General features: G+C 53.3%; 53 non-coding genes across 53 annotated transcripts; all 53 read right to left on the bottom strand.

Annotated features, from left to right (window-relative positions):
* Nucleotides 1-184: 184 nt before the first annotated feature.
* Nucleotides 185-303, bottom strand: LOC121772832. The gene has a single exon (XR_006044446.1). It is a non-coding gene; the product is annotated as a 5S ribosomal RNA (ribosomal RNA).
* A 401-nt stretch (nucleotides 304-704) lies between these two features.
* LOC121772886 lies at nucleotides 705-823 on the bottom strand. The gene has a single exon (XR_006044498.1). It is a non-coding gene; the product is annotated as a 5S ribosomal RNA (ribosomal RNA).
* Nucleotides 824-1,225: 402 nt separating this feature from the next.
* LOC121772851 lies at nucleotides 1,226-1,344 on the bottom strand. The gene has a single exon (XR_006044464.1). It is a non-coding gene; the product is annotated as a 5S ribosomal RNA (ribosomal RNA).
* A 402-nt stretch (nucleotides 1,345-1,746) lies between these two features.
* LOC121772868 lies at nucleotides 1,747-1,865 on the bottom strand. The gene has a single exon (XR_006044480.1). It is a non-coding gene; the product is annotated as a 5S ribosomal RNA (ribosomal RNA).
* Nucleotides 1,866-2,267: 402 nt separating this feature from the next.
* Nucleotides 2,268-2,386, bottom strand: LOC121772867. Its single transcript, XR_006044479.1, has one exon. It is a non-coding gene; the product is annotated as a 5S ribosomal RNA (ribosomal RNA).
* A 402-nt stretch (nucleotides 2,387-2,788) lies between these two features.
* Nucleotides 2,789-2,907, bottom strand: LOC121772831. Its single transcript, XR_006044445.1, has one exon. It is a non-coding gene; the product is annotated as a 5S ribosomal RNA (ribosomal RNA).
* Nucleotides 2,908-3,308: 401 nt separating this feature from the next.
* Nucleotides 3,309-3,427, bottom strand: LOC121772885. The gene has a single exon (XR_006044497.1). It is a non-coding gene; the product is annotated as a 5S ribosomal RNA (ribosomal RNA).
* A 401-nt stretch (nucleotides 3,428-3,828) lies between these two features.
* LOC121772830 lies at nucleotides 3,829-3,947 on the bottom strand. The gene has a single exon (XR_006044444.1). It is a non-coding gene; the product is annotated as a 5S ribosomal RNA (ribosomal RNA).
* A 401-nt stretch (nucleotides 3,948-4,348) lies between these two features.
* Nucleotides 4,349-4,467, bottom strand: LOC121772884. The gene has a single exon (XR_006044496.1). It is a non-coding gene; the product is annotated as a 5S ribosomal RNA (ribosomal RNA).
* A 401-nt stretch (nucleotides 4,468-4,868) lies between these two features.
* On the bottom strand, nucleotides 4,869-4,987 carry LOC121772866. The gene has a single exon (XR_006044478.1). It is a non-coding gene; the product is annotated as a 5S ribosomal RNA (ribosomal RNA).
* Nucleotides 4,988-5,389: 402 nt separating this feature from the next.
* Nucleotides 5,390-5,508, bottom strand: LOC121772850. Its single transcript, XR_006044463.1, has one exon. It is a non-coding gene; the product is annotated as a 5S ribosomal RNA (ribosomal RNA).
* A 401-nt stretch (nucleotides 5,509-5,909) lies between these two features.
* LOC121772849 lies at nucleotides 5,910-6,028 on the bottom strand. Its single transcript, XR_006044462.1, has one exon. It is a non-coding gene; the product is annotated as a 5S ribosomal RNA (ribosomal RNA).
* A 402-nt stretch (nucleotides 6,029-6,430) lies between these two features.
* LOC121772829 lies at nucleotides 6,431-6,549 on the bottom strand. The gene has a single exon (XR_006044443.1). It is a non-coding gene; the product is annotated as a 5S ribosomal RNA (ribosomal RNA).
* A 403-nt stretch (nucleotides 6,550-6,952) lies between these two features.
* LOC121772848 lies at nucleotides 6,953-7,071 on the bottom strand. The gene has a single exon (XR_006044461.1). It is a non-coding gene; the product is annotated as a 5S ribosomal RNA (ribosomal RNA).
* Nucleotides 7,072-7,472: 401 nt separating this feature from the next.
* Nucleotides 7,473-7,591, bottom strand: LOC121772828. Its single transcript, XR_006044442.1, has one exon. It is a non-coding gene; the product is annotated as a 5S ribosomal RNA (ribosomal RNA).
* A 403-nt stretch (nucleotides 7,592-7,994) lies between these two features.
* LOC121772827 lies at nucleotides 7,995-8,113 on the bottom strand. The gene has a single exon (XR_006044441.1). It is a non-coding gene; the product is annotated as a 5S ribosomal RNA (ribosomal RNA).
* A 402-nt stretch (nucleotides 8,114-8,515) lies between these two features.
* On the bottom strand, nucleotides 8,516-8,634 carry LOC121772883. Its single transcript, XR_006044495.1, has one exon. It is a non-coding gene; the product is annotated as a 5S ribosomal RNA (ribosomal RNA).
* Nucleotides 8,635-9,035: 401 nt separating this feature from the next.
* LOC121772826 lies at nucleotides 9,036-9,154 on the bottom strand. Its single transcript, XR_006044440.1, has one exon. It is a non-coding gene; the product is annotated as a 5S ribosomal RNA (ribosomal RNA).
* Nucleotides 9,155-9,556: 402 nt separating this feature from the next.
* Nucleotides 9,557-9,675, bottom strand: LOC121772882. Its single transcript, XR_006044494.1, has one exon. It is a non-coding gene; the product is annotated as a 5S ribosomal RNA (ribosomal RNA).
* Nucleotides 9,676-10,076: 401 nt separating this feature from the next.
* Nucleotides 10,077-10,195, bottom strand: LOC121772825. Its single transcript, XR_006044439.1, has one exon. It is a non-coding gene; the product is annotated as a 5S ribosomal RNA (ribosomal RNA).
* A 401-nt stretch (nucleotides 10,196-10,596) lies between these two features.
* LOC121772824 lies at nucleotides 10,597-10,715 on the bottom strand. The gene has a single exon (XR_006044438.1). It is a non-coding gene; the product is annotated as a 5S ribosomal RNA (ribosomal RNA).
* Nucleotides 10,716-11,116: 401 nt separating this feature from the next.
* On the bottom strand, nucleotides 11,117-11,235 carry LOC121772881. Its single transcript, XR_006044493.1, has one exon. It is a non-coding gene; the product is annotated as a 5S ribosomal RNA (ribosomal RNA).
* Nucleotides 11,236-11,636: 401 nt separating this feature from the next.
* LOC121772822 lies at nucleotides 11,637-11,755 on the bottom strand. The gene has a single exon (XR_006044436.1). It is a non-coding gene; the product is annotated as a 5S ribosomal RNA (ribosomal RNA).
* Nucleotides 11,756-12,156: 401 nt separating this feature from the next.
* Nucleotides 12,157-12,275, bottom strand: LOC121772847. Its single transcript, XR_006044460.1, has one exon. It is a non-coding gene; the product is annotated as a 5S ribosomal RNA (ribosomal RNA).
* Nucleotides 12,276-12,677: 402 nt separating this feature from the next.
* Nucleotides 12,678-12,796, bottom strand: LOC121772879. The gene has a single exon (XR_006044491.1). It is a non-coding gene; the product is annotated as a 5S ribosomal RNA (ribosomal RNA).
* A 402-nt stretch (nucleotides 12,797-13,198) lies between these two features.
* LOC121772902 lies at nucleotides 13,199-13,317 on the bottom strand. Its single transcript, XR_006044513.1, has one exon. It is a non-coding gene; the product is annotated as a 5S ribosomal RNA (ribosomal RNA).
* A 401-nt stretch (nucleotides 13,318-13,718) lies between these two features.
* On the bottom strand, nucleotides 13,719-13,837 carry LOC121772845. Its single transcript, XR_006044458.1, has one exon. It is a non-coding gene; the product is annotated as a 5S ribosomal RNA (ribosomal RNA).
* A 400-nt stretch (nucleotides 13,838-14,237) lies between these two features.
* On the bottom strand, nucleotides 14,238-14,356 carry LOC121772856. The gene has a single exon (XR_006044468.1). It is a non-coding gene; the product is annotated as a 5S ribosomal RNA (ribosomal RNA).
* A 402-nt stretch (nucleotides 14,357-14,758) lies between these two features.
* LOC121772878 lies at nucleotides 14,759-14,877 on the bottom strand. The gene has a single exon (XR_006044490.1). It is a non-coding gene; the product is annotated as a 5S ribosomal RNA (ribosomal RNA).
* A 401-nt stretch (nucleotides 14,878-15,278) lies between these two features.
* LOC121772855 lies at nucleotides 15,279-15,397 on the bottom strand. The gene has a single exon (XR_006044467.1). It is a non-coding gene; the product is annotated as a 5S ribosomal RNA (ribosomal RNA).
* Nucleotides 15,398-15,799: 402 nt separating this feature from the next.
* Nucleotides 15,800-15,918, bottom strand: LOC121772877. The gene has a single exon (XR_006044489.1). It is a non-coding gene; the product is annotated as a 5S ribosomal RNA (ribosomal RNA).
* A 401-nt stretch (nucleotides 15,919-16,319) lies between these two features.
* Nucleotides 16,320-16,438, bottom strand: LOC121772854. Its single transcript, XR_006044466.1, has one exon. It is a non-coding gene; the product is annotated as a 5S ribosomal RNA (ribosomal RNA).
* Nucleotides 16,439-16,840: 402 nt separating this feature from the next.
* Nucleotides 16,841-16,959, bottom strand: LOC121772876. Its single transcript, XR_006044488.1, has one exon. It is a non-coding gene; the product is annotated as a 5S ribosomal RNA (ribosomal RNA).
* Nucleotides 16,960-17,361: 402 nt separating this feature from the next.
* On the bottom strand, nucleotides 17,362-17,480 carry LOC121772853. The gene has a single exon (XR_006044465.1). It is a non-coding gene; the product is annotated as a 5S ribosomal RNA (ribosomal RNA).
* Nucleotides 17,481-17,882: 402 nt separating this feature from the next.
* Nucleotides 17,883-18,001, bottom strand: LOC121772875. The gene has a single exon (XR_006044487.1). It is a non-coding gene; the product is annotated as a 5S ribosomal RNA (ribosomal RNA).
* A 401-nt stretch (nucleotides 18,002-18,402) lies between these two features.
* On the bottom strand, nucleotides 18,403-18,521 carry LOC121772821. The gene has a single exon (XR_006044435.1). It is a non-coding gene; the product is annotated as a 5S ribosomal RNA (ribosomal RNA).
* A 403-nt stretch (nucleotides 18,522-18,924) lies between these two features.
* LOC121772820 lies at nucleotides 18,925-19,043 on the bottom strand. The gene has a single exon (XR_006044434.1). It is a non-coding gene; the product is annotated as a 5S ribosomal RNA (ribosomal RNA).
* Nucleotides 19,044-19,445: 402 nt separating this feature from the next.
* LOC121772819 lies at nucleotides 19,446-19,564 on the bottom strand. The gene has a single exon (XR_006044433.1). It is a non-coding gene; the product is annotated as a 5S ribosomal RNA (ribosomal RNA).
* A 402-nt stretch (nucleotides 19,565-19,966) lies between these two features.
* LOC121772818 lies at nucleotides 19,967-20,085 on the bottom strand. Its single transcript, XR_006044432.1, has one exon. It is a non-coding gene; the product is annotated as a 5S ribosomal RNA (ribosomal RNA).
* Nucleotides 20,086-20,486: 401 nt separating this feature from the next.
* On the bottom strand, nucleotides 20,487-20,605 carry LOC121772817. Its single transcript, XR_006044431.1, has one exon. It is a non-coding gene; the product is annotated as a 5S ribosomal RNA (ribosomal RNA).
* A 402-nt stretch (nucleotides 20,606-21,007) lies between these two features.
* Nucleotides 21,008-21,126, bottom strand: LOC121772816. Its single transcript, XR_006044430.1, has one exon. It is a non-coding gene; the product is annotated as a 5S ribosomal RNA (ribosomal RNA).
* Nucleotides 21,127-21,528: 402 nt separating this feature from the next.
* LOC121772815 lies at nucleotides 21,529-21,647 on the bottom strand. Its single transcript, XR_006044429.1, has one exon. It is a non-coding gene; the product is annotated as a 5S ribosomal RNA (ribosomal RNA).
* Nucleotides 21,648-22,049: 402 nt separating this feature from the next.
* On the bottom strand, nucleotides 22,050-22,168 carry LOC121772814. Its single transcript, XR_006044428.1, has one exon. It is a non-coding gene; the product is annotated as a 5S ribosomal RNA (ribosomal RNA).
* A 402-nt stretch (nucleotides 22,169-22,570) lies between these two features.
* LOC121772813 lies at nucleotides 22,571-22,689 on the bottom strand. Its single transcript, XR_006044427.1, has one exon. It is a non-coding gene; the product is annotated as a 5S ribosomal RNA (ribosomal RNA).
* Nucleotides 22,690-23,091: 402 nt separating this feature from the next.
* On the bottom strand, nucleotides 23,092-23,210 carry LOC121772811. The gene has a single exon (XR_006044425.1). It is a non-coding gene; the product is annotated as a 5S ribosomal RNA (ribosomal RNA).
* Nucleotides 23,211-23,612: 402 nt separating this feature from the next.
* Nucleotides 23,613-23,731, bottom strand: LOC121772810. The gene has a single exon (XR_006044424.1). It is a non-coding gene; the product is annotated as a 5S ribosomal RNA (ribosomal RNA).
* Nucleotides 23,732-24,133: 402 nt separating this feature from the next.
* LOC121772809 lies at nucleotides 24,134-24,252 on the bottom strand. Its single transcript, XR_006044423.1, has one exon. It is a non-coding gene; the product is annotated as a 5S ribosomal RNA (ribosomal RNA).
* Nucleotides 24,253-24,654: 402 nt separating this feature from the next.
* Nucleotides 24,655-24,773, bottom strand: LOC121772808. The gene has a single exon (XR_006044422.1). It is a non-coding gene; the product is annotated as a 5S ribosomal RNA (ribosomal RNA).
* Nucleotides 24,774-25,175: 402 nt separating this feature from the next.
* On the bottom strand, nucleotides 25,176-25,294 carry LOC121772807. The gene has a single exon (XR_006044421.1). It is a non-coding gene; the product is annotated as a 5S ribosomal RNA (ribosomal RNA).
* A 402-nt stretch (nucleotides 25,295-25,696) lies between these two features.
* LOC121772806 lies at nucleotides 25,697-25,815 on the bottom strand. The gene has a single exon (XR_006044420.1). It is a non-coding gene; the product is annotated as a 5S ribosomal RNA (ribosomal RNA).
* A 402-nt stretch (nucleotides 25,816-26,217) lies between these two features.
* Nucleotides 26,218-26,336, bottom strand: LOC121772805. Its single transcript, XR_006044419.1, has one exon. It is a non-coding gene; the product is annotated as a 5S ribosomal RNA (ribosomal RNA).
* Nucleotides 26,337-26,739: 403 nt separating this feature from the next.
* LOC121772804 lies at nucleotides 26,740-26,858 on the bottom strand. The gene has a single exon (XR_006044418.1). It is a non-coding gene; the product is annotated as a 5S ribosomal RNA (ribosomal RNA).
* A 402-nt stretch (nucleotides 26,859-27,260) lies between these two features.
* On the bottom strand, nucleotides 27,261-27,379 carry LOC121772803. Its single transcript, XR_006044417.1, has one exon. It is a non-coding gene; the product is annotated as a 5S ribosomal RNA (ribosomal RNA).
* Nucleotides 27,380-27,489: the final 110 nt, after the last annotated feature.

Below are 27,489 nucleotides of genomic sequence, written 5' to 3'. Positions count from 1 at the left end.
GCACTTTTCGACCTTAAATGCTGCTTTTCGGCACGTTTAACGCTGTGGGACCCACTCGTTATCAGCGCGCGAAGAACTTCGTGCCTTCCTACTTCGCACTCTTCAACCACTAGCAGGTCATCGATTTTCGCACCTCAGTAAGAGCAACTGAAATGATGAAAAAAAATTGACGTACTCGCAAAAAGGGGTGCAACACGAGGACTTCCCAGGGGGTCACCCATCCTAGTACTACTCTCGCCCAAGCACGCTTAACTTCGGAGTTCTGATGGGATCCGGTGCATTAGTGCTGGTATGATCGCACCCATCAAACCATCCGCACTTTATTCTTTCATATCGTACGCTCCCGTACGCAGGTTCTGATCTCCCACCCTTCAGACGGCCATAACTTTTGAACCGGAAGGAGTTACGGGACCCACAGCATATCATCGCGAAGCTCTCGCCGAGCCCCCCTTCCCCAGCCCCGGGCGAAGCCCGCCGCTAATGCCGGGGGCGGAAAAAAGGTCGTTTCGAGCCGTTTTGGGCACTTTTCGACCTTAAATGCTGCTTTTCGGCACGTTTAACGCTGTGGGACCCACTCGTTATCAGCGCGCGAAGAACTTCGTGCCTTCCTACTTCACACTCTTCAACCACTAGCAGGTCATCGATTTTCGCACCTCAGTAAGGGCAACTGAAATGATGAAAAAAAATTGACGTACTCGCAAAAAGTGGTGCAACACGAGGACTTCCCCGGGGGTCACCCATCCTAGTACTACTCTCGCCCAAGCACGCTTAACTTCGGAGTTCTGATGGGATCCGGTGCATTAGTGCTGGTATGATCGCACCCATCAAACCATCCGCACTTTATTCTTTCATATCGTACGCTCCCGTACGCAGGTTCTGATCTCCCACCCTTCAGACGGCCATAACTTTTGAACCGGAAGGAGTTACGGGACCCACAGCATATCATCGCGAAGCTCTCGCCGAGCCCCCCTTCCCCAGCCCCGGGCGAAAGCCCGCCGCTAATGCCGGGGGCGGAAAAAAGGTCGTTTCGAGCCGTTTTGGGCACTTTTCGACCTTAAATGCTGCTTTTCGGCACGTTTAACGCTGTGGGACCCACTCGTTATCAGCGCGCGAAGAACTTCGTGCCTTCCTACTTCACACTCTTCAACCACTAGCAGGTCATCGATTTTCGCACCTCAGTAAGGGCAACTGAAATGATGAAAAAAAATTGACGTACTCGCAAAAAGTGGTGCAACACGAGGACTTCCCAGGGGGTCACCCATCCTAGTACTACTCTCGCCCAAGCACGCTTAACTTCGGAGTTCTGATGGGATCCGGTGCATTAGTGCTGGTATGATCGCACCCATCAAACCATCCGCACTTTATTCTTTCATATCGTACGCTCCCGTACGCAGGTTCTGATCTCCCACCCTTCAGACGGCCATAACTTTTGAACCGGAAGGAGTTACGGGACCCACAGCATATCATCGCGAAGCTCTCGCCGAGCCCCCCTTCCCCAGCCCCGGGCGAAAGCCCGCCGCTAATGCCGGGGGCGGAAAAAAGGTCGTTTCGAGCCGTTTTGGGCACTTTTCGACCTTAAATGCTGCTTTTCGGCACGTTTAACGCTGTGGGACCCACTCGTTATCAGCGCGCGAAGAACTTCGTGCCTTCCTACTTCGCACTCTTCAACCACTAGCAGGTCATCGATTTTCGCACCTCAGTAAGAGCAACTGAAATGATGAAAAAAAATTGACGTACTCGCAAAAAGGGGTGAAACACGAGGACTTCCCAGGGGGTCACCCATCCTAGTACTACTCTCGCCCAAGCACGCTTAACTTCGGAGTTCTGATGGGATCCGGTGCATTAGTGCTGGTATGATCGCACCCATCAAACCATCCGCACTTTATTCTTTCATATCGTACGCTCCCGTACGCAGGTTCTGATCTCCCACCCTTCAGACGGCCATAACTTTTGAACCGGAAGGAGTTACGGGACCCACAGCATATCATCGCGAAGCTCTCGCCGAGCCCCCCTTCCCCAGCCCCGGGCAAAAGCCCGCCGCTAATGCCGGGGGCGGAAAAAAGGTCGTTTCGAGCCGTTTTGGGCACTTTTCGACCTTAAATGCTGCTTTTCGGCACGTTTAACGCTGTGGGACCCACTCGTTATCAGCGCGCGAAGAACTTCGTGCCTTCCTACTTCGCACTCTTCAACCACTAGCAGGTCATCGATTTTCGCACCTCAGTAAGAGCAACTGAAATGATGAAAAAAAATTGACGTACTCGCAAAAAGGGGTGAAACACGAGGACTTCCCAGGGGGTCACCCATCCTAGTACTACTCTCGCCCAAGCACGCTTAACTTCGGAGTTCTGATGGGATCCGGTGCATTAGTGCTGGTATGATCGCACCCATCAAACCATCCGCACTTTATTCTTTCATATCGTACGCTCCCGTACGCAGGTTCTGATCTCCCACCCTTCAGACGGCCATAACTTTTGAACCGGAAGGAGTTACGGGACCCACAGCATATCATCGCGAAGCTCTCGCCGAGCCCCCCTTCCCCAGCCCCGGGCAAAAGCCCGCCGCTAATGCCGGGGGCGGAAAAAAGGTCGTTTCGAGCCGTTTTGGGCACTTTTCGACCTTAAATGCTTCTTTTCGGCACGTTTAACGCTGTGGGACCCACTCGTTATCAGCGCGCGAAGAACTTCGTGCCTTCCTACTTCGCACTCTTCAACCACTAGCAGGTCATCGATTTTCGCACCTCAGTAAGAGCAACTGAAATGATGAAAAAAAATTGACGTACTCGCAAAAAGGGGTGCAACACGAGGACTTCCCAGGGGGTCACCCATCCTAGTACTACTCTCGCCCAAGCACGCTTAACTTCGGAGTTCTGATGGGATCCGGTGCATTAGTGCTGGTATGATCGCACCCATCAAACCATCCGCACTTTATTCTTTCATATCGTACGCTCCCGTACGCAGGTTCTGATCTCCCACCCTTCAGACGGCCATAACTTTTGAACCGGAAGGAGTTACGGGACCCACAGCATATCATCGCGAAGCTCTCGCCGAGCCCCCCTTCCCCAGCCCCGGGCGAAGCCCGCCGCTAATGCCGGGGGCGGAAAAAAGGTCGTTTCGAGCCGTTTTGGGCACTTTTCGACCTTAAATGCTGCTTTTCGGCACGTTTAACGCTGTGGGACCCACTCGTTATCAGCGCGCGAAGAACTTCGTGCCTTCCTACTTCACACTCTTCAACCACTAGCAGGTCATCGATTTTCGCACCTCAGTAAGGGCAACTGAAATGATGAAAAAAAATTGACGTACTCGCAAAAAGTGGTGCAACACGAGGACTTCCCCGGGGGTCACCCATCCTAGTACTACTCTCGCCCAAGCACGCTTAACTTCGGAGTTCTGATGGGATCCGGTGCATTAGTGCTGGTATGATCGCACCCATCAAACCATCCGCACTTTATTCTTTCATATCGTACGCTCCCGTACGCAGGTTCTGATCTCCCACCCTTCAGACGGCCATAACTTTTGAACCGGAAGGAGTTACGGGACCCACAGCATATCATCGCGAAGCTCTCGCCGAGCCCCCCTTCCCCAGCCCCGGGCGAAGCCCGCCGCTAATGCCGGGGGCGGAAAAAAGGTCGTTTCGAGCCGTTTTGGGCACTTTTCGACCTTAAATGCTTCTTTTCGGCACGTTTAACGCTGTGGGACCCACTCGTTATCAGCGCGCGAAGAACTTCGTGCCTTCCTACTTCGCACTCTTCAACCACTAGCAGGTCATCGATTTTCGCACCTCAGTAAGAGCAACTGAAATGATGAAAAAAAATTGACGTACTCGCAAAAAGGGGTGCAACACGAGGACTTCCCAGGGGGTCACCCATCCTAGTACTACTCTCGCCCAAGCACGCTTAACTTCGGAGTTCTGATGGGATCCGGTGCATTAGTGCTGGTATGATCGCACCCATCAAACCATCCGCACTTTATTCTTTCATATCGTACGCTCCCGTACGCAGGTTCTGATCTCCCACCCTTCAGACGGCCATAACTTTTGAACCGGAAGGAGTTACGGGACCCACAGCATATCATCGCGAAGCTCTCGCCGAGCCCCCCTTCCCCAGCCCCGGGCAAAGCCCGCCGCTAATGCCGGGGGCGGAAAAAAGGTCGTTTCGAGCCGTTTTGGGCACTTTTCGACCTTAAATGCTGCTTTTCGGCACGTTTAACGCTGTGGGACCCACTCGTTATCAGCGCGCGAAGAACTTCGTGCCTTCCTACTTCACACTCTTCAACCACTAGCAGGTCATCGATTTTCGCACCTCAGTAAGGGCAACTGAAATGATGAAAAAAAATTGACGTACTCGCAAAAAGTGGTGCAACACGAGGACTTCCCCGGGGGTCACCCATCCTAGTACTACTCTCGCCCAAGCACGCTTAACTTCGGAGTTCTGATGGGATCCGGTGCATTAGTGCTGGTATGATCGCACCCATCAAACCATCCGCACTTTATTCTTTCATATCGTACGCTCCCGTACGCAGGTTCTGATCTCCCACCCTTCAGACGGCCATAACTTTTGAACCGGAAGGAGTTACGGGACCCACAGCATATCATCGCGAAGCTCTCGCCGAGCCCCCCTTCCCCAGCCCCGGGCAAAGCCCGCCGCTAATGCCGGGGGCGGAAAAAAGGTCGTTTCGAGCCGTTTTGGGCACTTTTCGACCTTAAATGCTTCTTTTCGGCACGTTTAACGCTGTGGGACCCACTCGTTATCAGTGCGCGAAGAACTTCGTGCCTTCCTACTTCGCACTCTTCAACCACTAGCAGGTCATCGATTTTCGCACCTCAGTAAGAGCAACTGAAATGATGAAAAAAAATTGACGTACTCGCAAAAAGGGGTGAAACACGAGGACTTCCCAGGGGGTCACCCATCCTAGTACTACTCTCGCCCAAGCACGCTTAACTTCGGAGTTCTGATGGGATCCGGTGCATTAGTGCTGGTATGATCGCACCCATCAAACCATCCGCACTTTATTCTTTCATATCGTACGCTCCCGTACGCAGGTTCTGATCTCCCACCCTTCAGACGGCCATAACTTTTGAACCGGAAGGAGTTACGGGACCCACAGCATATCATCGCGAAGCTCTCGCCGAGCCCCCCTTCCCCAGCCCCGGGCAAAGCCCGCCGCTAATGCCGGGGGCGGAAAAAAGGTCGTTTCGAGCCGTTTTGGGCACTTTTCGACCTTAAATGCTGCTTTTCGGCACGTTTAACGCTGTGGGACCCACTCGTCATCAGCGCGCGAAGAACTTCGTGCCTTCCTTCTTCGCACTGTTCAACCACTAGCAGGTCATCGATTTTCGCACCTCAGTAAGAGCAACTGAAATGATGAAAAAAAAATTGACGTACTCGCAAAAAGTGGTGCAACACGAGGACTTCCCAGGGGGTCACCCATCCTAGTACTACTCTCGCCCAAGCACGCTTAACTTCGGAGTTCTGATGGGATCCGGTGCATTAGTGCTGGTATGATCGCACCCATCAAACCATCCGCACTTTATTCTTTCATATCGTACGCTCCCGTACGCAGGTTCTGATCTCCCACCCTTCAGACGGCCATAACTTTTGAACCGGAAGGAGTTACGGGACCCACAGCATATCATCGCGAAGCTCTCGCCGAGCCCCCCTTCCCCAGCCCCGGGCGAAGCCCGCCGCTAATGCCGGGGGCGGAAAAAAGGTCGTTTCGAGCCGTTTTGGGCACTTTTCGACCTTAAATGCTGCTTTTCGGCACGTTTAACGCTGTGGGACCCACTCGTTATCAGCGCGCGAAGAACTTCGTGCCTTCCTACTTCGCACTCTTCAACCACTAGCAGGTCATCGATTTTCGCACCTCAGTAAGGGCAACTGAAATGATGAAAAAAAATTGACGTACTCGCAAAAAGTGGTGCAACACGAGGACTTCCCAGGGGGTCACCCATCCTAGTACTACTCTCGCCCAAGCACGCTTAACTTCGGAGTTCTGATGGGATCCGGTGCATTAGTGCTGGTATGATCGCACCCATCAAACCATCCGCACTTTATTCTTTCATATCGTACGCTCCCGTACGCAGGTTCTGATCTCCCACCCTTCAGACGGCCATAACTTTTGAACCGGAAGGAGTTACGGGACCCACAGCATATCATCGCGAAGCTCTCGCCGAGCCCCCCTTCCCCAGCCCCGGGCGAAAGCCCGCCGCTAATGCCGGGGGCGGAAAAAAGGTCGTTTCGAGCCGTTTTGGGCACTTTTCGACCTTAAATGCTGCTTTTCGGCACGTTTAACGCTGTGGGACCCACTCGTTATCAGCGCGCGAAGAACTTCGTGCCTTCCTACTTCGCACTCTTCAACCACTAGCAGGTCATCGATTTTCGCACCTCAGTAAGAGCAACTGAAATGATGAAAAAAAATTGACGTACTCGCAAAAAGGGGTGCAACACGAGGACTTCCCAGGGGGTCACCCATCCTAGTACTACTCTCGCCCAAGCACGCTTAACTTCGGAGTTCTGATGGGATCCGGTGCATTAGTGCTGGTATGATCGCACCCATCAAACCATCCGCACTTTATTCTTTCATATCGTACGCTCCCGTACGCAGGTTCTGATCTCCCACCCTTCAGACGGCCATAACTTTTGAACCGGAAGGAGTTACGGGACCCACAGCATATCATCGCGAAGCTCTCGCCGAGCCCCCCTTCCCCAGCCCCGGGCGAAGCCCGCCGCTAATGCCGGGGGCGGAAAAAAGGTCGTTTCGAGCCGTTTTGGGCACTTTTCGACCTTAAATGCTGCTTTTCGGCACGTTTAACGCTGTGGGACCCACTCGTTATCAGCGCGCGAAGAACTTCGTGCCTTCCTACTTCAGCACTCTTCAACCACTAGCAGGTCATCGATTTTCGCACCTCAGTAAGGGCAACTGAAATGATGAAAAAAAAATTGACGTACTCGCAAAAAGTGGTGCAACACGAGGACTTCCCAGGGGGTCACCCATCCTAGTACTACTCTCGCCCAAGCACGCTTAACTTCGGAGTTCTGATGGGATCCGGTGCATTAGTGCTGGTATGATCGCACCCATCAAACCATCCGCACTTTATTCTTTCATATCGTACGCTCCCGTACGCAGGTTCTGATCTCCCACCCTTCAGACGGCCATAACTTTTGAACCGGAAGGAGTTACGGGACCCACAGCATATCATCGCGAAGCTCTCGCCGAGCCCCCCTTCCCCAGCCCCGGGCAAAGCCCGCCGCTAATGCCGGGGGCGGAAAAAAGGTCGTTTCGAGCCGTTTTGGGCACTTTTCGACCTTAAATGCTTCTTTTCGGCACGTTTAACGCTGTGGGACCCACTCGTTATCAGCGCGCGAAGAACTTCGTGCCTTCCTACTTCGCACTCTTCAACCACTAGCAGGTCATCGATTTTCGCACCTCAGTAAGAGCAACTGAAATGATGAAAAAAAATTGACGTACTCGCAAAAAGGGGTGCAACACGAGGACTTCCCAGGGGGTCACCCATCCTAGTACTACTCTCGCCCAAGCACGCTTAACTTCGGAGTTCTGATGGGATCCGGTGCATTAGTGCTGGTATGATCGCACCCATCAAACCATCCGCACTTTATTCTTTCATATCGTACGCTCCCGTACGCAGGTTCTGATCTCCCACCCTTCAGACGGCCATAACTTTTGAACCGGAAGGAGTTACGGGACCCACAGCATATCATCGCGAAGCTCTCGCCGAGCCCCCCTTCCCCAGCCCCGGGCGAAAGCCCGCCGCTAATGCCGGGGGCGGAAAAAAAGGTCGTTTCGAGCCGTTTTGGGCACTTTTCGACCTTAAATGCTGCTTTTCGGCACGTTTAACGCTGTGGGACCCACTCGTTATCAGCGCGCGAAGAACTTCGTGCCTTCCTACTTCGCACTCTTCAACCACTAGCAGGTCATCGATTTTCGCACCTCAGTAAGAGCAACTGAAATGATGAAAAAAAATTGACGTACTCGCAAAAAGGGGTGCAACACGAGGACTTCCCAGGGGGTCACCCATCCTAGTACTACTCTCGCCCAAGCACGCTTAACTTCGGAGTTCTGATGGGATCCGGTGCATTAGTGCTGGTATGATCGCACCCATCAAACCATCCGCACTTTATTCTTTCATATCGTACGCTCCCGTACGCAGGTTCTGATCTCCCACCCTTCAGACGGCCATAACTTTTGAACCGGAAGGAGTTACGGGACCCACAGCATATCATCGCGAAGCTCTCGCCGAGCCCCCCTTCCCCAGCCCCGGGCAAAAGCCCGCCGCTAATGCCGGGGGCGGAAAAAAGGTCGTTTCGAGCCGTTTTGGGCACTTTTCGACCTTAAATGCTGCTTTTCGGCACGTTTAACGCTGTGGGACCCACTCGTTATCAGCGCGCGAAGAACTTCGTGCCTTCCTACTTCACACTCTTCAACCACTAGCAGGTCATCGATTTTCGCACCTCAGTAAGGGCAACTGAAATGATGAAAAAAAATTGACGTACTCGCAAAAAGTGGTGCAACACGAGGACTTCCCCGGGGGTCACCCATCCTAGTACTACTCTCGCCCAAGCACGCTTAACTTCGGAGTTCTGATGGGATCCGGTGCATTAGTGCTGGTATGATCGCACCCATCAAACCATCCGCACTTTATTCTTTCATATCGTACGCTCCCGTACGCAGGTTCTGATCTCCCACCCTTCAGACGGCCATAACTTTTGAACCGGAAGGAGTTACGGGACCCACAGCATATCATCGCGAAGCTCTCGCCGAGCCCCCCTTCCCCAGCCCCGGGCGAAGCCCGCCGCATATGCCGGGGGCGGAAAGAAGGTCGTTTCGAGCCGTTTTGGGCACTTTTCGACCTTAAATGCTTCTTTTCGGCACGTTTAACGCTGTGGGACCCACTCGTTATCAGCGCGCGAAGAACTTCGTGCCTTCCTACTTCGCACTCTTCAACCACTAGCAGGTCATCGATTTTCGCACCTCAGTAAGAGCAACTGAAATGATGAAAAAAAATTGACGTACTCGCAAAAAGGGGTGCAACACGAGGACTTCCCAGGGGGTCACCCATCCTAGTACTACTCTCGCCCAAGCACGCTTAACTTCGGAGTTCTGATGGGATCCGGTGCATTAGTGCTGGTATGATCGCACCCATCAAACCATCCGCACTTTATTCTTTCATATCGTACGCTCCCGTACGCAGGTTCTGATCTCCCACCCTTCAGACGGCCATAACTTTTGAACCGGAAGGAGTTACGGGACCCACAGCATATCATCGCGAAGCTCTCGCCGAGCCCCCCTTCCCCAGCCCCGGGCAAAAGCCCGCCGCTAATGCCGGGGGCGGAAAAAAGGTCGTTTCGAGCCGTTTTGGGCACTTTTCGACCTTAAATGCTGCTTTTCGGCACGTTTAACGCTGTGGGACCCACTCGTTATCAGCGCGCGAAGAACTTCGTGCCTTCCTACTTCACACTCTTCAACCACTAGCAGGTCATCGATTTTCGCACCTCAGTAAGGGCAACTGAAATGATGAAAAAAAATTGACGTACTCGCAAAAAGTGGTGCAACACGAGGACTTCCCCGGGGGTCACCCATCCTAGTACTACTCTCGCCCAAGCACGCTTAACTTCGGAGTTCTGATGGGATCCGGTGCATTAGTGCTGGTATGATCGCACCCATCAAACCATCCGCACTTTATTCTTTCATATCGTACGCTCCCGTACGCAGGTTCTGATCTCCCACCCTTCAGACGGCCATAACTTTTGAACCGGAAGGAGTTACGGGACCCACAGCATATCATCGCGAAGCTCTCGCCGAGCCCCCCTTCCCCAGCCCCGGGCGAAGCCCGCCGCTAATGCCGGGGGCGGAAAAAAGGTCGTTTCGAGCCGTTTTGGGCACTTTTCGACCTTAAATGCTGCTTTTCGGCACGTTTAACGCTGTGGGACCCACTCGTTATCAGCGCGCGAAGAACTTCGTGCCTTCCTACTTCGCACTCTTCAACCACTAGCAGGTCATCGATTTTCGCACCTCAGTAAGGGCAACTGAAATGATGAAAAAAAATTGACGTACTCGCAAAAAGGGGTGCAACACGAGGACTTCCCAGGGGGTCACCCATCCTAGTACTACTCTCGCCCAAGCACGCTTAACTTCGGAGTTCTGATGGGATCCGGTGCATTAGTGCTGGTATGATCGCACCCATCAAACCATCCGCACTTTATTCTTTCATATCGTACGCTCCCGTACGCAGGTTCTGATCTCCCACCCTTCAGACGGCCATAACTTTTGAACCGGAAGGAGTTACGGGACCCACAGCATATCATCGCGAAGCTCTCGCCGAGCCCCCCTTCCCCAGCCCCGGGCGAAGCCCGCCGCTAATGCCGGGGGCGGAAAAAAGGTCGTTTCGAGCCGTTTTGGGCACTTTTCGACCTTAAATGCTGCTTTTCGGCACGTTTAACGCTGTGGGACCCACTCGTTATCAGCGCGCGAAGAACTTCGTGCCTTCCTACTTCGCACTCTTCAACCACTAGCAGGTCATCGATTTTCGCACCTCAGTAAGAGCAACTGAAATGATGAAAAAAAATTGACGTACTCGCAAAAAGGGGTGCAACACGAGGACTTCCCAGGGGGTCACCCATCCTAGTACTACTCTCGCCCAAGCACGCTTAACTTCGGAGTTCTGATGGGATCCGGTGCATTAGTGCTGGTATGATCGCACCCATCAAACCATCCGCACTTTATTCTTTCATATCGTACGCTCCCGTACGCAGGTTCTGATCTCCCACCCTTCAGACGGCCATAACTTTTGAACCGGAAGGAGTTACGGGACCCACAGCATATCATCGCGAAGCTCTCGCCGAGCCCCCCTTCCCCAGCCCCGGGCGAAGCCCGCCGCTAATGCCGGGGGCGGAAAAAAGGTCGTTTCGAGCCGTTTTGGGCACTTTTCGACCTTAAATGCTGCTTTTCGGCACGTTTAACGCTGTGGGACCCACTCGTTATCAGCGCGCGAAGAACTTCGTGCCTTCCTACTTCACACTCTTCAACCACTAGCAGGTCATCGATTTTCGCACCTCAGTAAGGGCAACTGAAATGATGAAAAAAAATTGACGTACTCGCAAAAAGTGGTGCAACACGAGGACTTCCCCGGGGGTCACCCATCCTAGTACTACTCTCGCCCAAGCACGCTTAACTTCGGAGTTCTGATGGGATCCGGTGCATTAGTGCTGGTATGATCGCACCCATCAAACCATCCGCACTTTATTCTTTCATATCGTACGCTCCCGTACGCAGGTTCTGATCTCCCACCCTTCAGACGGCCATAACTTTTGAACCGGAAGGAGTTACGGGACCCACAGCATATCATCGCGAAGCTCTCGCCGAGCCCCCCTTCCCCAGCCCCGGGCGAAGCCCGCCGCTAATGCCGGGGGCGGAAAAAAGGTCGTTTCGAGCCGTTTTGGGCACTTTTCGACCTTAAATGCTTCTTTTCGGCACGTTTAACGCTGTGGGACCCACTCGTTATCAGCGCGCGAAGAACTTCGTGCCTTCCTACTTCGCACTCTTCAACCACTAGCAGGTCATCGATTTTCGCACCTCAGTAAGAGCAACTGAAATGATGAAAAAAAATTGACGTACTCGCAAAAAGGGGTGCAACACGAGGACTTCCCAGGGGGTCACCCATCCTAGTACTACTCTCGCCCAAGCACGCTTAACTTCGGAGTTCTGATGGGATCCGGTGCATTAGTGCTGGTATGATCGCACCCATCAAACCATCCGCACTTTATTCTTTCATATCGTACGCTCCCGTACGCAGGTTCTGATCTCCCACCCTTCAGACGGCCATAACTTTTGAACCGGAAGGAGTTACGGGACCCACAGCATATCATCGCGAAGCTCTCGCCGAGCCCCCCTTCCCCAGCCCCGGGCGAAGCCCGCCGCTAATGCCGGGGGCGGAAAAAAGGTCGTTTCGAGCCGTTTTGGGCACTTTTCGACCTTAAATGCTGCTTTTCGGCACGTTTAACGCTGTGGGACCCACTCGTTATCAGCGCGCGAAGAACTTCGTGCCTTCCTACTTCGCACTCTTCAACCACTAGCAGGTCATCGATTTTCGCACCTCAGTAAGGGCAACTGAAATGATGAAAAAAAATTGACGTACTCGCAAAAAGTGGTGCAACACGAGGACTTCCCAGGGGGTCACCCATCCTAGTACTACTCTCGCCCAAGCACGCTTAACTTCGGAGTTCTGATGGGATCCGGTGCATTAGTGCTGGTATGATCGCACCCATCAAACCATCCGCACTTTATTCTTTCATATCGTACGCTCCCGTACGCAGGTTCTGATCTCCCACCCTTCAGACGGCCATAACTTTTGAACCGGAAGGAGTTACGGGACCCACAGCATATCATCGCGAAGCTCTCGCCGAGCCCCCCTTCCCCAGCCCCGGGCGAAGCCCGCCGCTAATGCCGGGGGCGGAAAAAAGGTCGTTTCGAGCCGTTTTGGGCACTTTTCGACCTTAAATGCTGCTTTTTCGGCACGTTTAACGCTGTGGGACCCACTCGTTATCAGCGCGCGAAGAACTTCGTGCCTTCCTACTTCACACTCTTCAACCACTAGCAGGTCATCGATTTTCGCACCTCAGTAAGGGCAACTGAAATGATGAAAAAAAATTGACGTACTCGCAAAAAGTGGTGCAACACGAGGACTTCCCCGGGGGTCACCCATCCTAGTACTACTCTCGCCCAAGCACGCTTAACTTCGGAGTTCTGATGGGATCCGGTGCATTAGTGCTGGTATGATCGCACCCATCAAACCATCCGCACTTTATTCTTTCATATCGTACGCTCCCGTACGCAGGTTCTGATCTCCCACCCTTCAGACGGCCATAACTTTTGAACCGGAAGGAGTTACGGGACCCACAGCATATCATCGCGAAGCTCTCGCCGAGCCCCCCTTCCCCAGCCCCGGGCGAAGCCCGCCGCTAATGCCGGGGGCGGAAAAAAGGTCGTTTCGAGCCGTTTTGGGCACTTTTCGACCTTAAATGCTGCTTTTTCGGCACGTTTAACGCTGTGGGACCCACTCGTTATCAGCGCGCGAAGAACTTCGTGCCTTCCTACTTCGCACTCTTCAACCACTAGCAGGTCATCGATTTTCGCACCTCAGTAAGAGCAACTGAAATGATGAAAAAAAATTGACGTACTCGCAAAAAGGGGTGCAACACGAGGACTTCCCAGGGGGTCACCCATCCTAGTACTACTCTCGCCCAAGCACGCTTAACTTCGGAGTTCTGATGGGATCCTGCACATTAGTGCTGGTATGATCGCACCCATCAAACCATCCGCACTTTATTCTTTCATATCGTACGCTCCCGTACGCAGGTTCTGATCTCCCACCCTTCAGACGGCCATAACTTTTGAACCGGAAGGAGTTACGGGACCCACAGCATATCATCGCGAAGCTCTCGCCGAGCCCCCCTTCCCCAGCCCCGGGCGAAGCCCGCCGCTAATGCCGGGGGCGGAAAAAAGGTCGTTTCGAGCCGTTTTGGGCACTTTTCGACCTTAAATGCTGCTTTTCGGCACGTTTAACGCTGTGGGACCCACTCGTTATCAGCGCGCGAAGAACTTCGTGCCTTCCTACTTCACACTCTTCAACCACTAGCAGGTCATCGATTTTCGCACCTCAGTAAGGGCAACTGAAATGATGAAAAAAAATTGACGTACTCGCAAAAAGTGGTGCAACACGAGGACTTCCCAGGGGGTCACCCATCCTAGTACTACTCTCGCCCAAGCACGCTTAACTTCGGAGTTCTGATGGGATCCGGTGCATTAGTGCTGGTATGATCGCACCCATCAAACCATCCGCACTTTATTCTTTCATATCGTACGCTCCCGTACGCAGGTTCTGATCTCCCACCCTTCAGACGGCCATAACTTTTGAACCGGAAGGAGTTACGGGACCCACAGCATATCATCGCGAAGCTCTCGCCGAGCCCCCCTTCCCCAGCCCGGGCGAAGCCCGCCGCTAATGCCGGGGGCGGAAAAAAGGTCGTTTCGAGCCGTTTTGGGCACTTTTCGACCTTAAATGCTTCTTTTCGGCACGTTTAACGCTGTGGGACCCACTCGTTATCAGCGCGCGAAGAACTTCGTGCCTTCCTACTTCGCACTCTTCAACCACTAGCAGGTCATCGATTTTCGCACCTCAGTAAGAGCAACTGAAATGATGAAAAAAAATTGACGTACTCGCAAAAAGGGGTGCAACACGAGGACTTCCCAGGGGGTCACCCATCCTAGTACTACTCTCGCCCAAGCACGCTTAACTTCGGAGTTCTGATGGGATCCGGCACATTAGTGCTGGTATGATCGCACCCATCAAACCATCCGCACTTTATTCTTTCATATCGTACGCTCCCGTACGCAGGTTCTGATCTCCCACCCTTCAGACGGCCATAACTTTTGAACCGGAAGGAGTTACGGGACCCACAGCATATCATCGCGAAGCTCTCGCCGAGCCCCCCTTCCCCAGCCCCGGGCGAAGCCCGCCGCTAATGCCGGGGGCGGAAAAAAGGTCGTTACGAGCCGTTTTGGGCACTTTTCGACCTTAAATGCTGCTTTTTCGGCACGTTTAACGCTGTGGGACCCACTCGTTATCAGCGCGCGAAGAACTTCGTGCCTTCCTACTTCACACTCTTCAACCACTAGCAGGTCATCGATTTTCGCACCTCAGTAAGGGCAACTGAAATGATGAAAAAAAATTGACGTACTCGCAAAAAGTGGTGCAACACGAGGACTTCCCCGGGGGTCACCCATCCTAGTACTACTCTCGCCCAAGCACGCTTAACTTCGGAGTTCTGATGGGATCCGGTGCATTAGTGCTGGTATGATCGCACCCATCAAACCATCCGCACTTTATTCTTTCATATCGTACGCTCCCGTACGCAGGTTCTGATCTCCCACCCTTCAGACGGCCATAACTTTTGAACCGGAAGGAGTTACGGGACCCACAGCATATCATCGCGAAGCTCTCGCCGAGCCCCTCGTCCCCAGCCACGGGCGAAGCCCACCGCTAATGCCGGGGGCGGAAAAAAGGTCGTTTCGAGCCGTTTTAGGCACTTTTCGACCTTAAATGCTTCTTTTCGGCACGTTTAACGCTGTGGGACCCACTCGTTATCAGCGCGCGAAGAACTTCGTGCCTTCCTACTTCGCACTCTTCAACCACTAGCAGGTCATCGATTTTCGCACCTCAGTAAGAGCAACTGAAATGATGAAAAAAAATTGACGTACTCGCAAAAAGGGGTGCAACACGAGGACTTCCCAGGGGGTCACCCATCCTAGTACTACTCTCGCCCAAGCACGCTTAACTTCGGAGTTCTGATGGGATCCGGCACATTAGTGCTGGTATGATCGCACCCATCAAACCATCCGCACTTTATTCTTTCATATCGTACGCTCCCGTACGCAGGTTCTGATCTCCCACCCTTCAGACGGCCATAACTTTTGAACCGGAAGGAGTTACGGGACCCACAGCATATCATCGCGAAGCTCTCGCCGAGCCCCCCTTCCCCAGCCCCGGGCGAAGCCCGCCGCTAATGCCGGGGGCGGAAAAAAGGTCGTTACGAGCCGTTTTGGGCACTTTTCGACCTTAAATGCTGCTTTTTCGGCACGTTTAACGCTGTGGGACCCACTCGTTATCAGCGCGCGAAGAACTTCGTGCCTTCCTACTTCACACTCTTCAACCACTAGCAGGTCATCGATTTTCGCACCTCAGTAAGGGCAACTGAAATGATGAAAAAAAATTGACGTACTCGCAAAAAGTGGTGCAACACGAGGACTTCCCCGGGGGTCACCCATCCTAGTACTACTCTCGCCCAAGCACGCTTAACTTCGGAGTTCTGATGGGATCCGGTGCATTAGTGCTGGTATGATCGCACCCATCAAACCATCCGCACTTTATTCTTTCATATCGTACGCTCCCGTACGCAGGTTCTGATCTCCCACCCTTCAGACGGCCATAACTTTTGAACCGGAAGGAGTTACGGGACCCACAGCATATCATCGCGAAGCTCTCGCCGAGCCCCTCGTCCCCAGCCACGGGCGAAGCCCACCGCTAATGCCGGGGGCGGAAAAAAGGTCGTTTCGAGCCGTTTTAGGCACTTTTCGACCTTAAATGCTTCTTTTCGGCACGTTTAACGCTGTGGGACCCACTCGTTATCAGCGCGCGAAGAACTTCGTGCCTTCCTACTTCGCACTCTTCAACCACTAGCAGGTCATCGATTTTCGCACCTCAGTAAGAGCAACTGAAATGATGAAAAAAAATTGACGTACTCGCAAAAAGGGGTGCAACACGAGGACTTCCCAGGGGGTCACCCATCCTAGTACTACTCTCGCCCAAGCACGCTTAACTTCGGAGTTCTGATGGGATCCGGCACATTAGTGCTGGTATGATCGCACCCATCAAACCATCCGCACTTTATTCTTTCATATCGTACGCTCCCGTACGCAGGTTCTGATCTCCCACCCTTCAGACGGCCATAACTTTTGAACCGGAAGGAGTTACGGGACCCACAGCATATCATCGCGAAGCTCTCGCCGAGCCCCCCTTCCCCAGCCCCGGGCGAAGCCCGCCGCTAATGCCGGGGGCGGAAAAAAGGTCGTTACGAGCCGTTTTGGGCACTTTTCGACCTTAAATGCTGCTTTTTCGGCACGTTTAACGCTGTGGGACCCACTCGTTATCAGCGCGCGAAGAACTTCGTGCCTTCCTACTTCACACTCTTCAACCACTAGCAGGTCATCGATTTTCGCACCTCAGTAAGGGCAACTGAAATGATGAAAAAAAATTGACGTACTCGCAAAAAGTGGTGCAACACGAGGACTTCCCCGGGGGTCACCCATCCTAGTACTACTCTCGCCCAAGCACGCTTAACTTCGGAGTTCTGATGGGATCCGGTGCATTAGTGCTGGTATGATCGCACCCATCAAACCATCCGCACTTTATTCTTTCATATCGTACGCTCCCGTACGCAGGTTCTGATCTCCCACCCTTCAGACGGCCATAACTTTTGAACCGGAAGGAGTTACGGGACCCACAGCATATCATCGCGAAGCTCTCGCCGAGCCCCCCTTCCCCAGCCACGGGCGAAGCCCACCGCTAATGCCGGGGGCGGAAAAAAGGTCGTTTCGAGCCGTTTTAGGGCACTTTTCGACCTTAAATGCTGCTTTTCGGCACGTTTAACGCTGTGGGACCCACTCGTTATCAGCGCGCGAAGAACTTCGTGCCTTCCTACTTCGCACTCTTCAACCACTAGCAGGTCATCGATTTTCGCACCTCAGTAAGAGCAACTGAAATGATGAAAAAAAATTGACGTACTCGCAAAAAGGGGTGCAACACGAGGACTTCCCAGGGGGTCACCCATCCTAGTACTACTCTCGCCCAAGCACGCTTAACTTCGGAGTTCTGATGGGATCCGGCACATTAGTGCTGGTATGATCGCACCCATCAAACCATCCGCACTTTATTCTTTCATATCGTACGCTCCCGTACGCAGGTTCTGATCTCCCACCCTTCAGACGGCCATAACTTTTGAACCGGAAGGAGTTACGGGACCCACAGCATATCATCGCGAAGCTCTCGCCGAGCCCCCCTTCCCCAGCCCCGGGCGAAGCCCGCCGCTAATGCCGGGGGCGGAAAAAAGGTCGTTACGAGCCGTTTTGGGCACTTTTCGACCTTAAATGCTGCTTTTTCGGCACGTTTAACGCTGTGGGACCCACTCGTTATCAGCGCGCGAAGAACTTCGTGCCTTCCTACTTCACACTCTTCAACCACTAGCAGGTCATCGATTTTCGCACCTCAGTAAGGGCAACTGAAATGATGAAAAAAAATTGACGTACTCGCAAAAAGTGGTGCAACACGAGGACTTCCCCGGGGGTCACCCATCCTAGTACTACTCTCGCCCAAGCACGCTTAACTTCGGAGTTCTGATGGGATCCGGTGCATTAGTGCTGGTATGATCGCACCCATCAAACCATCCGCACTTTATTCTTTCATATCGTACGCTCCCGTACGCAGGTTCTGATCTCCCACCCTTCAGACGGCCATAACTTTTGAACCGGAAGGAGTTACGGGACCCACAGCATATCATCGCGAAGCTCTCGCCGAGCCCCCCTTCCCCAGCCCCGGGCGAAGCCCGCCGCTAATGCCGGGGGCGGAAAAAAGGTCGTTTCGAGCCGTTTTGGGCACTTTTCGACCTTAAATGCTGCTTTTCGGCACGTTTAACGCTGTGGGACCCACTCGTTATCAGCGCGCGAAGAACTTCGTGCCTTCCTACTTCGCACTCTTCAACCACTAGCAGGTCATCGATTTTCGCACCTCAGTAAGAGCAACTGAAATGATGAAAAAAAATTGACGTACTCGCAAAAAGGGGTGCAACACGAGGACTTCCCAGGGGGTCACCCATCCTAGTACTACTCTCGCCCAAGCACGCTTAACTTCGGAGTTCTGATGGGATCCGGTGCATTAGTGCTGGTATGATCGCACCCATCAAACCATCCGCACTTTATTCTTTCATATCGTACGCTCCCGTACGCAGGTTCTGATCTCCCACCCTTCAGACGGCCATAACTTTTGAACCGGAAGGAGTTACGGGACCCACAGCATATCATCGCGAAGCTCTCGCCGAGCCCCCCTTCCCCAGCCCCGGGCGAAGCCCGCCGCTAATGCCGGGGGCGGAAAAAAGGTCGTTTCGAGCCGTTTTGGGCACTTTTCGACCTTAAATGCTGCTTTTCGGCACGTTTAACGCTGTGGGACCCACTCGTTATCAGCGCGCGAAGAACTTCGTGCCTTCCTACTTCAGCACTCTTCAACCACTAGCAGGTCATCGATTTTCGCACCTCAGTAAGAGCAACTGAAATGATGAAAAAAAAATTGACGTACTCGCAAAAAGGGGTGCAACACGAGGACTTCCCAGGGGGTCACCCATCCTAGTACTACTCTCGCCCAAGCACGCTTAACTTCGGAGTTCTGATGGGATCCGGTGCATTAGTGCTGGTATGATCGCACCCATCAAACCATCCGCACTTTATTCTTTCATATCGTACGCTCCCGTACGCAGGTTCTGATCTCCCACCCTTCAGACGGCCATAACTTTTGATCCGGAAGGAGTTACGGGACCCACAGCATATCATCGCGAAGCTCTCGCCGAGCCCCTCGTCCCCAGCCACGGGCAAAGCCCGCCGCTATAGCCGGGGGCGGAAAAAAGGTCGTTTCGAGCCGTTTTGGGCACTTTTCGACCTTAAATGCTGCTTTTCGGCACGTTTAACGCTGTGGGACCCACTCGTCATCAGCGCGCGAAGAACTTCGTGCCTTCCTTCTTCGCACTGTTCAACCACTAGCAGGTCATCGATTTTCGCACCTCAGTAAGAGCAACTGAAATGATGAAAAAAAAATTGACGTACTCGCAAAAAGGGGTGCAACACGAGGACTTCCCAGGGGGTCACCCATCCTAGTACTACTCTCGCCCAAGCACGCTTAACTTCGGAGTTCTGATGGGATCCGGTGCATTAGTGCTGGTATGATCGCACCCATCAAACCATCCGCACTTTATTCTTTCATATCGTACGCTCCCGTACGCAGGTTCTGATCTCCCACCCTTCAGACGGCCATAACTTTTGATCCGGAAGGAGTTACGGGACCCACAGCATATCATCGCGAAGCTCTCGCCGAGCCCCTCGTCCCCAGCCTCGGGCGAAGCCCGCCGCTATAGCCGGGGGCGGAAAAAAGGTCGTTTCGAGCTGTTTTGGGCACTTTTCGACCTTTAATGCTGCTTTTCGGCACGTTCAACGCTGTGGGACCCACTCGTCATCAGCGCGCGAAGAACTTCGTGCCTTCCTTCTTCGCACTGTTCAACCACTAGCAGGTCATCGATTTTCGCACCTCAGTAAGAGCAACTGAAATGATGAAAAAAAAATTGACGTACTCGCAAAAAGGGGTGCAACACGAGGACTTCCCAGGGGGTCACCCATCCTAGTACTACTCTCGCCCAAGCACGCTTAACTTCGGAGTTCTGATGGGATCCGGTGCATTAGTGCTGGTATGATCGCACCCATCAAACCATCCGCACTTTATTCTTTCATATCGTACGCTCCCGTACGCAGGTTCTGATCTCCCACCCTTCAGACGGCCATAACTTTTGATCCGGAAGGAGTTACGGGACCCACAGCATATCATCGCGAAGCTCTCGCCGAGCCCCTCGTCCCCAGCCACGGGCGAAGCCCGCCGCTATAGCCGGGGGCGGAAAAAAGGTCGTTTCGAGCCGTTTTGGGCACTTTTCGACCTTAAATGCTGCTTTTCGGCACGTTTAACGCTGTGGGACCCACTCGTCATCAGCGCGCGAAGAACTTCGTGCCTTCCTTCTTCGCACTGTTCAACCACTAGCAGGTCATCGATTTTCGCACCTCAGTAAGAGCAACTGAAATGATGAAAAAAAATTGACGTACTCGCAAAAAGGGGTGCAACACGAGGACTTCCCAGGGGGTCACCCATCCTAGTACTACTCTCGCCCAAGCACGCTTAACTTCGGAGTTCTGATGGGATCCGGTGCATTAGTGCTGGTATGATCGCACCCATCAAACCATCCGCACTTTATTCTTTCATATCGTACGCTCCCGTACGCAGGTTCTGATCTCCCACCCTTCAGACGGCCATAACTTTTGATCCGGAAGGAGTTACGGGACCCACAGCATATCATCGCGAAGCTCTCGCCGAGCCCCTCGTCCCCAGCCACGGGCGAAGCCCGCCGCTATAGCCGGGGGCGGAAAAAAGGTCGTTTCGAGCCGTTTTGGGCACTTTTCGACCTTAAATGCTGCTTTTCGGCACGTTTAACGCTGTGGGACCCACTCGTCATCAGCGCGCGAAGAACTTCGTGCCTTCCTTCTTCGCACTGTTCAACCACTAGCAGGTCATCGATTTTCGCACCTCAGTAAGAGCAACTGAAATGATGAAAAAAAAATTGACGTACTCGCAAAAAGGGGTGCAACACGAGGACTTCCCAGGGGGTCACCCATCCTAGTACTACTCTCGCCCAAGCACGCTTAACTTCGGAGTTCTGATGGGATCCGGTGCATTAGTGCTGGTATGATCGCACCCGTCAAACCATCCGCACTTTATTCTTTCATATCGTACGCTCCCGTACGCAGGTTCTGATCTCCCACCCTTCAGACGGCCATAACTTTTGATCCGGAAGGAGTTACGGGACCCACAGCATATCATCGCGAAGCTCTCGCCGAGCCCCTCGTCCCCAGCCACGGGCGAAGCCCGCCGCTATAGCCGGGGGCGGAAAAAAGGTCGTTTCGAGCCGTTTTGGGCACTTTTCGACCTTAAATGCTGCTTTTCGGCACGTTTAACGCTGTGGGACCCACTCGTCATCAGCGCGCGAAGAACTTCGTGCCTTCCTTCTTCGCACTGTTCAACCACTAGCAGGTCATCGATTTTCGCACCTCAGTAAGAGCAACTGAAATGATGAAAAAAAAATTGACGTACTCGCAAAAAGGGGTGCAACACGAGGACTTCCCAGGGGGTCACCCATCCTAGTACTACTCTCGCCCAAGCACGCTTAACTTCGGAGTTCTGATGGGATCCGGTGCATTAGTGCTGGTATGATCGCACCCGTCAAACCATCCGCACTTTATTCTTTCATATCGTACGCTCCCGTACGCAGGTTCTGATCTCCCACCCTTCAGACGGCCATAACTTTTGATCCGGAAGGAGTTACGGGACCCACAGCATATCATCGCGAAGCTCTCGCCGAGCCCCTCGTCCCCAGCCACGGGCGAAGCCCGCCGCTATAGCCGGGGGCGGAAAAAAGGTCGTTTCGAGCCGTTTTGGGCACTTTTCGACCTTAAATGCTGCTTTTCGGCACGTTTAACGCTGTGGGACCCACTCGTCATCAGCGCGCGAAGAACTTCGTGCCTTCCTTCTTCGCACTGTTCAACCACTAGCAGGTCATCGATTTTCGCACCTCAGTAAGAACAACTGAAATGATGAAAAAAAAATTGACGTACTCGCAAAAAGGGGTGCAACACGAGGACTTCCCAGGGGGTCACCCATCCTAGTACTACTCTCGCCCAAGCACGCTTAACTTCGGAGTTCTGATGGGATCCGGTGCATTAGTGCTGGTATGATCGCACCCGTCAAACCATCCGCACTTTATTCTTTCATATCGTACGCTCCCGTACGCAGGTTCTGATCTCCCACCCTTCAGACGGCCATAACTTTTGATCCGGAAGGAGTTACGGGACCCACAGCATATCATCGCGAAGCTCTCGCCGAGCCCCTCGTCCCCAGCCACGGGCGAAGCCCGCCGCTATAGCCGGGGGCGGAAAAAAGGTCGTTTCGAGCCGTTTTGGGCACTTTTCGACCTTAAATGCTGCTTTTCGGCACGTTTAACGCTGTGGGACCCACTCGTCATCAGCGCGCGAAGAACTTCGTGCCTTCCTTCTTCGCACTGTTCAACCACTAGCAGGTCATCGATTTTCGCACCTCAGTAAGAGCAACTGAAATGATGAAAAAAAAATTGACGTACTCGCAAAAAGGGGTGCAACACGAGGACTTCCCAGGGGGTCACCCATCCTAGTACTACTCTCGCCCAAGCACGCTTAACTTCGGAGTTCTGATGGGATCCGGTGCATTAGTGCTGGTATGATCGCACCCGTCAAACCATCCGCACTTTATTCTTTCATATCGTACGCTCCCGTACGCAGGTTCTGATCTCCCACCCTTCAGACGGCCATAACTTTTGATCCGGAAGGAGTTACGGGACCCACAGCATATCATCGCGAAGCTCTCGCCGAGCCCCTCGTCCCCAGCCACGGGCGAAGCCCGCCGCTATAGCCGGGGGCGGAAAAAAGGTCGTTTCGAGCCGTTTTGGGCACTTTTCGACCTTAAATGCTGCTTTTCGGCACGTTTAACGCTGTGGGACCCACTCGTCATCAGCGCGCGAAGAACTTCGTGCCTTCCTTCTTCGCACTGTTCAACCACTAGCAGGTCATCGATTTTCGCACCTCAGTAAGAGCAACTGAAATGATGAAAAAAAAATTGACGTACTCGCAAAAAGGGGTGCAACACGAGGACTTCCCAGGGGGTCACCCATCCTAGTACTACTCTCGCCCAAGCACGCTTAACTTCGGAGTTCTGATGGGATCCGGTGCATTAGTGCTGGTATGATCGCACCCGTCAAACCATCCGCACTTTATTCTTTCATATCGTACGCTCCCGTACGCAGGTTCTGATCTCCCACCCTTCAGACGGCCATAACTTTTGATCCGGAAGGAGTTACGGGACCCACAGCATATCATCGCGAAGCTCTCGCCGAGCCCCTCGTCCCCAGCCACGGGCGAAGCCCGCCGCTATAGCCGGGGGCGGAAAAAAGGTCGTTTCGAGCCGTTTTGGGCACTTTTCGACCTTAAATGCTGCTTTTCGGCACGTTTAACGCTGTGGGACCCACTCGTCATCAGCGCGCGAAGAACTTCGTGCCTTCCTTCTTCGCACTGTTCAACCACTAGCAGGTCATCGATTTTCGCACCTCAGTAAGAGCAACTGAAATGATGAAAAAAAAATTGACGTACTCGCAAAAAGGGGTGCAACACGAGGACTTCCCAGGGGGTCACCCATCCTAGTACTACTCTCGCCCAAGCACGCTTAACTTCGGAGTTCTGATGGGATCCGGTGCATTAGTGCTGGTATGATCGCACCCGTCAAACCATCCGCACTTTATTCTTTCATATCGTACGCTCCCGTACGCAGGTTCTGATCTCCCACCCTTCAGACGGCCATAACTTTTGATCCGGAAGGAGTTACGGGACCCACAGCATATCATCGCGAAGCTCTCGCCGAGCCCCTCGTCCCCAGCCACGGGCGAAGCCCGCCGCTATAGCCGGGGGCGGAAAAAAGGTCGTTTCGAGCCGTTTTGGGCACTTTTCGACCTTAAATGCTGCTTTTCGGCACGTTTAACGCTGTGGGACCCACTCGTCATCAGCGCGCGAAGAACTTCGTGCCTTCCTTCTTCGCACTGTTCAACCACTAGCAGGTCATCGATTTTCGCACCTCAGTAAGAGCAACTGAAATGATGAAAAAAAAATTGACGTACTCGCAAAAAGGGGTGCAACACGAGGACTTCCCAGGGGGTCACCCATCCTAGTACTACTCTCGCCCAAGCACGCTTAACTTCGGAGTTCTGATGGGATCCGGTGCATTAGTGCTGGTATGATCGCACCCGTCAAACCATCCGCACTTTATTCTTTCATATCGTACGCTCCCGTACGCAGGTTCTGATCTCCCACCCTTCAGACGGCCATAACTTTTGATCCGGAAGGAGTTACGGGACCCACAGCATATCATCGCGAAGCTCTCGCCGAGCCCCTCGTCCCCAGCCACGGGCGAAGCCCGCCGCTATAGCCGGGGGCGGAAAAAAGGTCGTTTCGAGCCGTTTTGGGCACTTTTCGACCTTAAATGCTGCTTTTCGGCACGTTTAACGCTGTGGGACCCACTCGTCATCAGCGCGCGAAGAACTTCGTGCCTTCCTTCTTCGCACTGTTCAACCACTAGCAGGTCATCGATTTTCGCACCTCAGTAAGAGCAACTGAAATGATGAAAAAAAAATTGACGTACTCGCAAAAAGGGGTGCAACACGAGGACTTCCCAGGGGGTCACCCATCCTAGTACTACTCTCGCCCAAGCACGCTTAACTTCGGAGTTCTGATGGGATCCGGTGCATTAGTGCTGGTATGATCGCACCCGTCAAACCATCCGCACTTTATTCTTTCATATCGTACGCTCCCGTACGCAGGTTCTGATCTCCCACCCTTCAGACGGCCATAACTTTTGATCCGGAAGGAGTTACGGGACCCACAGCATATCATCGCGAAGCTCTCGCCGAGCCCCTCGTCCCCAGCCACGGGCGAAGCCCGCCGCTATAGCCGGGGGCGGAAAAAAGGTCGTTTCGAGCCGTTTTGGGCACTTTTCGACCTTAAATGCTGCTTTTCGGCACGTTTAACGCTGTGGGACCCACTCGTCATCAGCGCGCGAAGAACTTCGTGCCTTCCTTCTTCGCACTGTTCAACCACTAGCAGGTCATCGATTTTCGCACCTCAGTAAGAGCAACTGAAATGATGAAAAAAAAATTGACGTACTCGCAAAAAGGGGTGCAACACGAGGACTTCCCAGGGGGTCACCCATCCTAGTACTACTCTCGCCCAAGCACGCTTAACTTCGGAGTTCTGATGGGATCCGGTGCATTAGTGCTGGTATGATCGCACCCGTCAAACCATCCGCACTTTATTCTTTCATATCGTACGCTCCCGTACGCAGGTTCTGATCTCCCACCCTTCAGACGGCCATAACTTTTGATCCGGAAGGAGTTACGGGACCCACAGCATATCATCGCGAAGCTCTCGCCGAGCCCCTCGTCCCCAGCCACGGGCGAAGCCCGCCGCTATAGCCGGGGGCGGAAAAAAGGTCGTTTCGAGCCGTTTTGGGCACTTTTCGACCTTAAATGCTGCTTTTCGGCACGTTTAACGCTGTGGGACCCACTCGTCATCAGCGCGCGAAGAACTTCGTGCCTTCCTTCTTCGCACTGTTCAACCACTAGCAGGTCATCGATTTTCGCACCTCAGTAAGAGCAACTGAAATGATGAAAAAAAAATTGACGTACTCGCAAAAAGGGGTGCAACACGAGGACTTCCCAGGGGGTCACCCATCCTAGTACTACTCTCGCCCAAGCACGCTTAACTTCGGAGTTCTGATGGGATCCGGTGCATTAGTGCTGGTATGATCGCACCCGTCAAACCATCCGCACTTTATTCTTTCATATCGTACGCTCCCGTACGCAGGTTCTGATCTCCCACCCTTCAGACGGCCATAACTTTTGATCCGGAAGGAGTTACGGGACCCACAGCATATCATCGCGAAGCTCTCGCCGAGCCCCTCGTCCCCAGCCACGGGCGAAGCCCGCCGCTATAGCCGGGGGCGGAAAAAAGGTCGTTTCGAGCCGTTTTGGGCACTTTTCGACCTTAAATGCTGCTTTTCGGCACGTTTAACGCTGTGGGACCCACTCGTCATCAGCGCGCGAAGAACTTCGTGCCTTCCTTCTTCGCACTGTTCAACCACTAGCAGGTCATCGATTTTCGCACCTCAGTAAGAGCAACTGAAATGATGAAAAAAAAATTGACGTACTCGCAAAAAGGGGTGCAACACGAGGACTTCCCAGGGGGTCACCCATCCTAGTACTACTCTCGCCCAAGCACGCTTAACTTCGGAGTTCTGATGGGATCCGGTGCATTAGTGCTGGTATGATCGCACCCGTCAAACCATCCGCACTTTATTCTTTCATATCGTACGCTCCCGTACGCAGGTTCTGATCTCCCACCCTTCAGACGGCCATAACTTTTGATCCGGAAGGAGTTACGGGACCCACAGCATATCATCGCGAAGCTCTCGCCGAGCCCCTCGTCCCCAGCCACGGGCGAAGCCCGCCGCTATAGCCGGGGGCGGAAAAAAAGGTCGTTTCGAGCCGTTTTGGGCACTTTTCGACCTTAAATGCTGCTTTTCGGCACGTTTAACGCTGTGGGACCCACTCGTCATCAGCGCGCGAAGAACTTCGTGCCTTCCTTCTTCGCACTGTTCAACCACTAGCAGGTCATCGATTTTCGCACCTCAGTAAGAGCAACTGAAATGATGAAAAAAAAATTGACGTACTCGCAAAAAGGGGTGCAACACGAGGACTTCCCAGGGGGTCACCCATCCTAGTACTACTCTCGCCCAAGCACGCTTAACTTCGGAGTTCTGATGGGATCCGGTGCATTAGTGCTGGTATGATCGCACCCGTCAAACCATCCGCACTTTATTCTTTCATATCGTACGCTCCCGTACGCAGGTTCTGATCTCCCACCCTTCAGACGGCCATAACTTTTGATCCGGAAGGAGTTACGGGACCCACAGCATATCATCGCGAAGCTCTCGCCGAGCCCCTCGTCCCCAGCCACGGGCGAAGCCCGCCGCTATAGCCGGGGGCGGAAAAAAGGTCGTTTCGAGCCGTTTTGGGCACTTTTCGACCTTAAATGCTGCTTTTCGGCACGTTTAACGCTGTGGGACCCACTCGTCATCAGCGCGCGAAGAACTTCGTGCCTTCCTTCTTCGCACTGTTCAACCACTAGCAGGTCATCGATTTTCGCACCTCAGTAAGAGCAACTGAAATGATGAAAAAAAAATTGACGTACTCGCAAAAAGGGGTGCAACACGAGGACTTCCCAGGGGGTCACCCATCCTAGTACTACTCTCGCCCAAGCACGCTTAACTTCGGAGTTCTGATGGGATCCGGTGCATTAGTGCTGGTATGATCGCACCCGTCAAACCATCCGCACTTTATTCTTTCATATCGTACGCTCCCGTACGCAGGTTCTGATCTCCCACCCTTCAGACGGCCATAACTTTTGATCCGGAAGGAGTTACGGGACC

The sequence above is a fragment of the Salvia splendens genome, chromosome 16, assembly GCF_004379255.2.
Source record: "Salvia splendens isolate huo1 chromosome 16, SspV2, whole genome shotgun sequence".
Taxonomy (NCBI): domain Eukaryota; kingdom Viridiplantae; phylum Streptophyta; class Magnoliopsida; order Lamiales; family Lamiaceae; genus Salvia; species Salvia splendens.
Note: the sequence above shows the minus strand (reverse complement) of the source record. Positions and strands in the feature narration are given on the sequence as shown.